The following is a 9,836-nucleotide window of genomic DNA, read 5'->3' on the forward strand; positions in this document are numbered from 1 at the left end:
GGAAGCTTGATGTATGCAATGTTGTATACTAGACCCGACATTTGCTATGTAGTAGGGATTGTCAGTCGGTATCAGTCCAATCGAGAATTTGATCACTGGACGGCGGTCAAGACGATCCTCAAGTATCTTCAGAGAACGAGGGTCTACATGCTTGTATATGGAGATAAGGATCTGATCCTTATAGGAATACAACATATGTTGATTCCTTTACAAAGGCCCTCACGGCTAAAGTGTTCGAAGGTCACCTGGAAAGTCTGGGTCTGCGGGACATGCGACATCTTGTCTAGGGCAAGTGGGAGATGATACTGGGGTATGCCTTAGTTTATTGTAGATTGTACATGTTTATATTGTATTGTACATTAGTCTCCCGAGTCATTAGGACAAGTGGGAGCTTGTTGGTATTGGTGTCCTAATTCTCCCGGAGTCTCGTTGTTTTGTAAAGATTGTTCAATGAATAAAATAAGTGTTATTTAATTCTAGCATTTACTCATATCTAATAAACAAAGATCCTTGGTTATCTTATGTGAACTTAAGCATGTATATGTGATATACAAGTGGATCATGCCTTAAGTGATAACTTAAATAGGTCTGTAGTATAAGGATTAAGGTGAGATACCTAATCCTGGTGACACTACGGATACGACCTACTTTGTAGAGGTTTGTAAGTGTTGTAAACTACTACAGATGGTAGATCCTGATCATTCATGTGGAGACGTGGAACGAGGGTGTCCTATACAAAGAGTTTGCATAAGACCTGAACCATGAGATGACTAGACTCTGTATATAACGCTGTTGATACTAGAGACTTGTATTGCACCTAAACGACCATAGGTGACACAACCTTAATCCTAAGTGTTTTGGGAACTCCTTCCTTTGAGGGTGGTTCTTTTATTAGTATGGGTGAGAGTGGCTAGATTGCCAACTCAACATGGCTACCTTTTTGGTGACTTCTCTGATCTGGGAGCTGGGAACTCTATCCACAACATGGAATTCACTCCTTTCCCGAAGTAGGGATAAGTAAAGAAATTGCTCCCTTAAGGGTTGATTCCGGGGCTTGAACATAGTAGCCACAACTTCTCTTTGAAAGAGAAGACTCAGTCATAGTAGGATTTTGACTTATGTTTATTAGAGGGATCAGTGGTATTTAAGAACATAGATGTAACTACAGGGGCATAACAGTTATTGGCCCAACTGTACTTACGAGCGATCTGTGAAGGGTTGTCGCACTGCTCATTGGTTAAGATGGACACATAATATATTTGTGGTATGAAGAGTTCAATTGTCGGTCTTTAGTGGAGTGTCTGACAGCTAATGGATGGTGGATCTCGTGACTAAAGAGTTTAGTCAATTATTCACGTACCATTGGAGCTTCGAACTACAGGTCCATAAGGTCCTCTTGGTAGCTCAATGAATTCAGTTGAGGACCAGTTCTTGGTGTTAATTTGAAATTTTCAATTTGACAAGAGGTATTTTGATTATATATGATATAATCGGTTTGATGTATGAGATACATCTAGTGGAGGATTGATGTAAATGAGATTTATATTAAGTACCATGCAATAGAAAAAAGAACTATGGTTTATATGTTTCAATGAGATGAAATATTAAAACTATAGGTTATAAATTATAGTATGATAAAGTTGGTTATCATTTATGTTTATAATAATATTAATTATTGGATAATTAATTCCTTTCTTTTAAATAACCAAGTAGTGGGTGGTATTGAATCATGGTAACCGTGAGTTTTAAAAGGAAAATGTGTTTTCCAATTTTGAAAAGAGGTTTTACAAAAGATTTGAAAAGGTTTTGAGTTTCTCTCCGCGCAAAAGAAACTCACAAAGTCGTCAAGTAAATTCGGATTTAGAAAATGACGGCTGGCGAGCTAAACGATCGTACAGAGGAGAGCTAAACGATTGTGCAGTATTTACTAAACGATCGCATAGCTTTGCTAGACGATCGCTGGCCCAATGTAAACAATCATGTGAGTCTATGGGCAACAGACTGAGATAATCGATGAGCTAAACGATCACATAGCTTTTACTAGACAATCATATAGCTTTATCTAAACGATTGGCATCGACCTATACAATAGGTCTCCGCCATCTCCCACTTGTTCAATCGTGTATGCGATCGTTGTTTCCTCCGTTCGTCTACCTCATACCAAGTTCGAACAGATCCCACCCTCTGGATTCTCACACCAAGAATACCCAGGTCGTCTTGTTGGTTGGTGTCAGACTCATCTCGACATCGTGAGGTTTTCTGGAGGTTGTTCGTGGTGCTGTGGAGGTCGTTTCGTGTTGCTGAAGAGTTTGTGCCAAGGTGATCGTTGAGGATGAGCGCAAAGTTTTCGTGCTTGTGTTCGTTGTGGCGTTGCGGTCGTGTTGATCAGGCATTCGTGGTTGCTGTTGTTTGAGCGATCAAAGTGCGCAACGGAGCGTGGAGACGTTTCTGCCTATGTGCGTAGAGTTTGCCCTTTATGCATTGTATTGTTCATGTTGTAATTTCTGCATTTGAATTGTATAACCGCTTGTTTGAAGTCGACTGTAAATATTTGTTCATTCATGATTGTAATTTGGAATGGTCTTGTTCCGCTGCTCATGGAAATCGCGAATCCGATTTCTTTCACTGAGTTCGTTAGTAAGTGCTTGGTGTGCGAGCAAGTGAAAACCCCGAGACAGAAGCCAACAGGTTTGCTGCAGCCCTTAAGCATACTAGAGTGGAAGTGGGAAAATGTGTCTATGGACTTCATTGTGGGGTTACCCCGAACAGCAAATGATTTCACCATGATTTGGTTTGTAGTAGATAGAGTCACTAAACTAGCACATTTCATACCAGGAAAGTCTACTTTCTCAGTAAGTAAGTGGATGCATATATATATGAAAGAGGTGGTAAGATTGCAAGGAGTACCTGTGTCCATTGTGTGAGAGAGAGACCCTCGTTTTACATCCAATTTTTGGAAGACTCTTCAAACTACTTTGGGTACTCGGTTGGATTTTAGTACAACCTTTTACCCACAGACTGATGGACAGACAGAACGTTTGAACTAGATATTGGAAGATATGTTGTGTGCTTGTACGATAGAGTTTTCAAGAAGTTGGATGTTCACCTGCATTTAATGGAAGTTGTATATAATAACAGTTACCAAGCTACCATCGGTATGTCACCATTTAAGGCCTTATACGGAAAGAGTTCCAGGTCTCTTGTATATAGCGATGAGGTAGGAGAGAGGTTGTATATAATAATGGAAGTTGTATATAATAACAGTTACCAAACCACAAATGAGGCGATACAGAAGAACAAAGCTCGCATGCAAACAGCTCATAGTAGACAGAAAAGTTATATCGACATTAGGCGTAAGGACCAAGAATTTGAAACTAGTGATAAGGTGTTCTTAAGTATGGCTCCTATGAAAAGTGTCCTAAGGTTTAGAAGGAAGGGAAAGTTGGGTCCGCGATTTATTGGGACTTTCGAGGTCTTAGAGCGAATTGGCCTCGTAGCTTATCGGTTGGCGTTGCCACTATCACTCTCTTCAATTCATAATATCTTCCATATTTCTATGCTGAGGAATATGTGACAGATTCATTACATCTGGTGGACTTTGAACCATTGTAATTGAATGAAAATTTGATTTATGAGGGGAGGCTTATAAGAATTCTCACTAGGGAGGTGAAGACGTTACGCAACAAGAAAATAACACTTATGAAAGTTCTGTGGCAGAATCACCAGTTTGAGGAGGCTACATCGAAGCGAGAGGATGAGATGAAAGCACAGTATCTGGAGCTTTTTCAGGAATGAACTTTCGAGGATGAAAGTCATTTAAGGAGCGAATAATGTAACATCCTGAATGTTCATAAATTAAATTCAACATTTTTTTTGTAATAACTGAGGACTTTTTTTTTGTCAATTTTGAAATTTAGTTTGTTTAAAGAAAAAATTTGGATTTTTATATCGCATTAATTTAATTTTAAGTTAATGTCAAAAATTGAGATTTTATTCGAAGAGTTGATTTAATTTTGAAATTCAAGTTTTTAAGAGGAAAAAAAAAGGATTTTACAAATATATATTTTATATATATGTACATATAATGGATAAAATAAAATGGAACAAAATATAATGGAGTATGAAAAAAATTTATTTTATTATATTTTAATTCTTTTTATTTAAAATATTTCTTTCTTTTCTTTAGAAAATCAAAATCTCCCACTTCTCTTTTCTCACGCACGCAACCTCTTCTCGAAACCCTCTCCTGGAACCTAGTCACCACCCAGCCCCTCCTTTGTGTCGCTGTTTCGCCCGACCTTTCAGTCGCCCCAGCCGGTTGTGCCTCAAACCACGTCGTTGAGGACCTTGCCCAGTGCCGCTTATGAAATCGTCCGCACAGTCGCATCTGTACTGCTCTTCTAGAAGAAGCCTCCCTTCGCATATCACCGTTCGATCCCCTGCCGTCCAGCATCAGCCTCATGCATACGTCCACCTCTGTGCTCAGAAGTTCATGCCGCAGCCATCATTCGTCGTCCTGATCATCTAGACGATTGCACAGACAACAATGAGGCCGTCAAGCCTAATCGTCTAGACGATCGCTTAGCACATGAAAAGTAAACGATTTACCATGCAATTACTCCGCAATCATATAATAAAAAACTAAGCGATGAGGCTTGCTGAGCTATATGATTGTCTAGTACGAGCGCACGGTAAACGATAGTCGAGCATCTGATACTCAGCAATCATCTACCACATCGTCTACATGACATGACCAACATTTGATCGTCTTATTCCACGAAGAACAGCAACCCATGCTTCGAACTTCATCACGAACGACTCAAGACACAAACTAACTTTGAATTTACAGACTCGATAGCAATTAATTGTGCCAAAAAACGTAGGAGCCTTTACAATTAGCTAGATATTTCAACAAACCGAGGTTACATCCCAGAAAACTTCATTAATCCACACATCCACTAACGAATTAACAATTAAAATAGAGAGTAGACATGTTGCACCCACCGTGAATGTAAATGCAATTCTTTTGCAGCAATGAATCAGAGTTGCGTAGCGGAAGCGTGGTAGGCTCATAACCCACAGGTCACAGGATCAGAACCTGGCTCTGATACCAATTGAAGAAACTCGTTTAAGAGTACCTACGAGTGGAAAAGGATCTTTCCAATTTATTGTGACAGAACTACCACATATATATTCAAACATACTAAAATGCATCCATAATGCTAAAGAGATCGAGAGATCATACCAGTTGAAGAATTTTTCTTCACAGAAAATCTAAAACCCAATCGTCTACCTCGAACAGTCTCCACACGAACAAAAGGAAACGAAGATGACACCACCACCCAAAGCCCTCAATATTCTTGGAGTGAGAATCTAAAGGGTGGGCTTTGTTCGGATTTGGTGGAGGGAAAGAAGAAGAGAGATCGCATACAACGATCAAGCAAGTGAGAGATGAGCTCGTCTATCATATAGATAAAATACTTGATCGTTTAGGTGAAGTATACGATCGTGTAGAAAAAAGGTCAGCGATCGTCTAAACGATCGTGTAGGAAAAAAGGTAAGCGATCGTCTATACGATCGTTTAGTAAATATCAGGCGCTAAATGATCACTTAGGAAAAGGTAAACGATCGTTTAATAAATAGCGTGCGTGGGTGTAATCGTTAAGCGATCGCTTAGCACTATCGTGTAGGTAAGCGATCATGTAGGCACTATTGTATAGGCATAGATTTTCTAAGCGATGACAAACTTTTTAACACAATGTCCGCGCATCTCATGCTAGACACATCGCGAGCTATTTATGTGTCTCAAAGTGATATTTCAACTTACTCATCCGTTATTAAAATAGAAGAGACGCTGTCCCATTTCCCTTTTAATCGTCCAATGAATGTGATCACATCATATTCATAACTTATGAATTAATATCATATATTAATCATAGTATTTTTCCTCCACTAGATATAAATCATATTTATATCCAATTTCCTCCAAATTAATGTATCTCATACATAAAGTTAGTTATATCATATATAATTAACTAGTTCAATTATATCATATATAATCGAACTCTCTCTTGTCAATTTGAACATTTCAAACTGAGCCAAAAACTGACTCTTAACTTGTATCCAAGCTACCAAGGGGACCTTATGAACCTATGGTTTGAAGCTCTAACGGTAGGTGAATAGTTGACTAAACTCTTTAGTCTCGATATCTCCATCCGTTAACTGCCAGGCATTCCACTAAAGACCGACAGATTTCTATGTTCATTGGATATAACCAATCATCAGTACGATAACCCTTCACAGATGCTCGTAATTACAGTAGGTCAATTTATCGTTTTGCCCCTGTAGTTACATTTTACTCCTTAAGTACCACTGATCCCTCTAATAAATAATCAACATAGTCCTACTATGTGTGAACACCTCTCGGGCCATGAGAAGATGTGTGGCGCCACATCGTTCAAACCTTGGGATCAGCCCTTAAGAGAGCAATCTATCTACTTACCCCTGCTTCGAGGAAGGAGTGAACTCCATCTTGTGAAGTTGAGTTCCCAGCTCCTAAATTAGACGAATCCCCAAAGTGGTAGGTTTGAGTCGGCGCTCTGGTTACTCGCACCCATACAAATCAAAAGACCGCTCTCAATGGTAGGAGTTCCCAACTCACTCAAGATTGAGGTCATATTACCTATGGTCATCCTAGTGAAGTGAAGTCTCAGTCATGAACGAAGTTATATGACAAGACATTAACACTTCAAGGTCAGGTCTTATACAAACTCTTTGTATAGGACGCCCCCGTTCACATGTCCACTACATGAATGATCAAGATCAAACCATCTGTGACAAGTCACAACACTTGTAACAATTCCACAAAGCGGGCTGCATCCATAGTGTTACCAAGATAAGGTTTCCCTCATATATCTATATACTACAGACTATTTTTGTTATCATTTAAGACATGATCCACTTGTATGTCACTACATACATGTTTAAGTTACATAAAGACAACCAGGGATATTAAGTTTATTGGTTTGTGATAAAATAAAAAACATCTAAATGTGCAAAATCAAGAAGTGAAGTAAATATCATATATATTATACATCACAAGTGTTCTTACAAAGTTGTTTATAAACTACAGGACACGAGACTTTAAGGCACAAACCCCATCAGTCAGACCCACACGCCACTCGTCTGTCGCTGCTCAATCTGCCGCGAGGTTCGCCAGATCTTAAGTTTTTGGGTTGTTTTTGGGTAATTGATTTTAGAATTTCCTGGAGATTTATTGTTGCCCACTAAGATTTTGGTCTAAATTGATTAACCCATAATGTTGGAATTTTAGATTCAAGATTTGGGAGGATTTTGAGGTGACCCATCAAGTTTAAAGTTTAAGACTAATTTCGGTGACAATTTTGTTAAGGTTTGGTAAGTCTTTGTGAGTTTTAACTTTGGACCAAGTCACAATTTCAGTAATGTTAAAATTGGAGACCTTGAGTAAATTGGTTAATGGGAGAGGACCTAAAAGATTAATATAAGTATTGAATTTATTATTTTAGATGTTGCTTTAAGGTCTTGCATGGCAAGGAGAAGATAAGCTTGCTTGAATTAATTTTTGGAATTTTGACTCGAGGTAAGTAATCTTATTACTGGAACTGCCTGTGTGCCAGACAATGAAATTTAGCTTTTGTTTGAGGATTCTGAGGTTGACTGTGTTGAATTACATGAGGTTTGTTCTGTTTATGTATGCACAAATGTTATGAATGCTAGCATAAATTATGTATAGTTATTTATATGATTGAGTGGATGAACTGTGAACACGATGATTTTACTTGCATGTTGTGGGACTATGTTTATGACGCATGTTACATGTATGATCAGTGATAGTTATACTTACTACTAGTTAGTTACCCACTAGAGGTGGTGACCTCCTTCGGGATTCACTAGAGGTTGTGTCTCCTTCGGGATTCACCAGAGGTTGTGTCTCCTTCGGGATTCACTAGAGGTTGTATTTCCTTCGGGATTCACTAGAGGTCGTGGGTACTTTTAAACTACGATAAGGTAAGTTCAACTATTCATTTACTTGTTATTCCATGAAATCATAGGATTATGTAAGTCCCACCAGAGGACATACTTAGCCTGACCCTGGTTGGGGGTTACTTACTGACTATTTTATTACTCATCTTTTTCATGTTTATTTTTCAAGTAAGAGTAAGAACGTATTGGTGAATGACAAGCAGAATTCGTGATCAAGCTACTGGGACCAGTCATTTGCTTTCACTCATGTTTTCAAGATTTTTTTATGTTTTAGTTTCTTGTTTTGACATTTAAAACCCACAGTTTTGGTATTTGCATTTTCGACTTTTAAAGTTTTCTAGATTGGTTTTATGATTTTGTTGTTGGTACCCTGCTACTTGAAATGTTAGTTATTTAATTTATACTATTTATTGGTTTTTATTAAATCATGAAAGAATGTCGTTTGGATTTCATGCATGCATGTATATAGTAACGATCTAGCTTGAGTCCTAGGGAGTCAGGTTGTTACACCCACTCTAAACACTCTAATTTTTTTTCATCTCTTTCATATTTTGTTTCGAAAAGGAAACTCACAAGAAAAAGAAAAGAGAATTAAAAAAACAATGAGTAAAAAAAAAAGAAAGATAAACAATAAGATGTGAAGCAATATGTATAAATAAAAGAAAGAGAAACTCACAAGACAATAAAGAAATAACAGTAATAGAAAAGAAAATGGAGAAATAAGAGCAAGAACAATAACCAAATATCGAACCCTTAGTACACTAAACTCTCTTGTTGTTTGAAGTATGGATCCTTGGGACCAAAGTCCTACCAATACATTTCCAACTAAGTTAGAGTTTTTCTTTTGTGTTGGATTCTTTACATTGTAAAGATTTTTTTGTGTGGAACTCTCCCTTGATGTATGTAAGAATGAAGACTTTAGGGTTTCTAAAGAAGAAGAGATTTGGGGTATAGTTGCTAGATTTTTTTTTTTTTTTTGGAAGAGAAAAGGAGGATTTTGGGGTTGTTATGGATGGAGGCTCTCTAGAGTTTCTAGAGAAGAATGAGAGACTTTTTTTTTTTTTTTTTTTAAGAGAAAATAAGAGGTTTGTATGAAATGGTGGCTTCTAGATGGTGTTTTTTGGGAAAAATATGGGTATTTAAAACTTAAAAACTTTACTCCATTTGCATTTTTCTTTCAATGGATTTTATTTCAAATTTGAAAATTTACCAAACTTGTCATATCCTTAAAAAGGAAGGAGAACTTTTGGGCAACTAAAACCAAATTCAAAATTTTTTCACATTTGTTTTTTTTTTTTCTTTTAGCCTAACTAAATCGGTTACTTTAACCAAACTAAAAGAAAACTTAAAAAAGAGGTAAAAATTATTATAAAAAATGTGAAAAATCATCCAACTAAAATAAACAAAATTAAGACAAATTAAATCCAGAAATAAATTTATTTTAAATAATATCGGATAAAAATAGGTGGCTATAGTAAATCTCTTCCTTAAATCCATCTCATCTTCTTGGTCATGTTGCTTATATGTTTACTATCATTTTCTTGACCCGGTAGTTTTTCTTCTTTATTATATGTCGCTTCTATCCTTTAACCTAAAAATCACCTATAAAAATTACCATATGAAATCATTCTCTATAAGTATACCCTTATGTTCAACAGCGTAGCAAAAAGCATTTAGAGGGTAGGTTATTTGGGATTTAATTTTAAATTTTTATACTACTATAATTTTATTCTAGTGTGTCATCTATTATAGATACAACCCACAAATTATAATTTATAGGGTACAAGGTCATGTAACTTTAGAGAAAATAT

Source organism: Benincasa hispida, chromosome 1 (assembly GCF_009727055.1).
Source record: "Benincasa hispida cultivar B227 chromosome 1, ASM972705v1, whole genome shotgun sequence".
Taxonomy (NCBI): Eukaryota; Viridiplantae; Streptophyta; class Magnoliopsida; order Cucurbitales; family Cucurbitaceae; genus Benincasa; species Benincasa hispida.